Raw genomic sequence first — 2,371 nt, 5'->3', positions numbered from 1 at the left:
TTTTTACGAGTCAAACTATCCCAAACCCCCCTCCCACTCCAAACGTTACGTTTTTGCCTTTCTCGTACAACAAAGTTGTACCGAAAGGATATCATTTCACTCCAAAAATCAATTTTTGATAGAAAGCTCAGATTATCAAGTCTCATATATCAATCGACACAGCTCGACGAACTGAGCAAATGTCCGTCCGTATGTGTGTGTGTATGTGTGTGTGTATGTGTGTGTGTATGTGTGTGCTAATAATAGATCAAAGAAATGAGCTTAAGTTTTTCCTAGTAAATGTCAATGGACTACCAGCTTCCGCAAAAATTGCAACAGATGGCGCTAGTGAGCAGGAGTTTTTCAATTTTAAAATATATGGAGAAATTGACAAAAATTAGTTTTTTGACCAATTAAACATTTTATCAGCAAAAATATTTGGTACATGTTGTAAGCCATAATGATAGCAATCTACGATACCAAATATTTTTTGAATAAAATTTGAAATATTTGAAATATTTGGAAAAATGTTAAAATCTCCATACATTATTTCGACCGAAAACTCCTGCCTCGATATTGGGTGATCTTCGTTTGCCTATACATGGCATCCCGAATATACATAGTGGTTTCGCAGCGTGGCGTCACGAACACTAATGCAAATCTACTGGTTGAAAATATGCCCATTTGATTTTGCCGGGAACAGCTGATTTTTGTTTACTATTTTCAACCAGTAACTCAGGTAGTGTTCGTGTAATGCAACGTGTACGTACACGCAACACCACTAAAAGCAGAAACCACTTGGATTCATGTTTACCCATCTGTCAATGACTCGTGAAGAAAAAAAGAAAAAAAAAGTTTGGAGTTGTGTGGAGCGGCAACGCGGAAGCAGAATCTGCGGAAATTTGCGGTAAGAATTTAATTTTATTATGAATAAGCTTTTGTTTCATGATACTGACCATTTCAGGAGGAGACCATTTGCTGGAGCTAGCGTAGTAGTCCTTCTACCACCGCAGCGGTCAGCTAGCAGCCGTCGTGGGCCGTCCGGTTTTCAGCCGAAAAAAAAACCGCTGCAGTGTCGCTGAGCGCCTGTTGTTGGTGTTGATTGGTAAGGTAAATATTCCAAATTCAGCGAAGAGGATTTGGTAGCCAGAGATGCATTAGCATTGCAATGGGACTGCATCTGTCCAGGACGGATTACGAGTGAACGTACACTGAGGAACCGCACGCCAGCCGAAGGAAGATCTTACGGTCGTCATTCACTTGCTGGAGCTGGCGTGTCACGGGATCGCTCACAATTCGCCGATGGCGAACCGATTTTTGTCTTCTTCTGCAATCTTCCCACTACCCGAGACTGCCAATGTCGATAAGCTTCAAGAAGGTTGTATCACCTGGAGCACAACCGGTACCAGGCGGACGAAGTGATTGTCGCGGATTTGCCCACCCTGGTGGAAGTTAAGCTGTTCTGCTCTAGGTAAGTTTATTTGAGTTTGCATCTACTTTTTCTACATTTTCCGGTCACTGAGGGGCCGTGCACAAATTACGTCAAACTTTTAGAAGGGAGAGGGTTTTGCAGAACGTGACGACCCATACAAAAAATTGTGTGGTCCCATATAAAAAGTGTAACATAGGAAGGGGGGGGGGGGGGGGGGTGGTTTGAAAAAGGTCGATTTTTGCGTGACATAATTTGTGCATCACCCATGACTGTCAATCCCATGCCCCAGCCGGAGCTGGAAATTGTCAATGTTATAATCCAGTTTATTTTTAACACCATCGTGGTGTACTTCTTATAGGCTGGAAGGTGAAGATCTATATCACATGGCGCATAGTGAGATTCCTCCTGGCCATGGCTCTCTATCCGATCGCGGGACACTTCATCTCCGAGCACAACATGTTCACCAAGGGATTCTTATACGACTATATCACGAATCCGGCCATGGAATCCGGCCCGGATCAAGCGAAAAGCAAGGGGACTAGATTTTTAAAACTCTTCTTCATCGGGAGTCTTCATCGGCGTCGGGGTAAGTCAACTTAGATTAATAAGCTTCGTTCCTCATACATGCAATTATCGAATTCGACGGGTGGAAACCGAGTAGTGTTTTTTTTTTGTCTCCCGGCTTCACCAGTTGATAATTGATTGCTAAAATTTGCTGGCAATTGAAGCTATTGGAATCAAATTCGTGAATACGTTGCAAAAATAATGATAATGAGTGTGCCTTTCTCACATAGATTGTGTTACATCTGTTGGATGTATTAAATTATAACTTTGATGAATGAAACATGAAAACAAAATGGCAACTTTGAGTAATTGTTTTGGCTTTACAGGACTATTATCGCTATCGCGGATTTGTCGCGGTTTCACCTTCTGAGCTGCGGGTTTCGCGAGTCCTAGAAA

At 42.3% G+C, this 2,371-nt stretch overlaps 1 long non-coding RNA gene across 1 annotated transcript; it reads left to right on the top strand.

Annotated features, from left to right (window-relative positions):
- The first annotated feature begins 781 nt into the window (after positions 1-781).
- On the top strand, positions 782-1,910 carry LOC134289082 (uncharacterized). Its single transcript, XR_009998261.1, has 3 exons — positions 782-886; positions 944-1,450; positions 1,770-1,910. It is a non-coding gene; the product is annotated as an uncharacterized LOC134289082 (long non-coding RNA).
- Positions 1,911-2,371: the final 461 nt, after the last annotated feature.

This window comes from Aedes albopictus, chromosome 2 (assembly GCF_035046485.1).
Source record: "Aedes albopictus strain Foshan chromosome 2, AalbF5, whole genome shotgun sequence".
Taxonomy (NCBI): domain Eukaryota; kingdom Metazoa; phylum Arthropoda; class Insecta; order Diptera; family Culicidae; genus Aedes; species Aedes albopictus.
The sequence above is the reverse complement of the archived record's forward strand: the minus strand, read 5'-3'. Positions and strand labels throughout refer to the sequence as shown.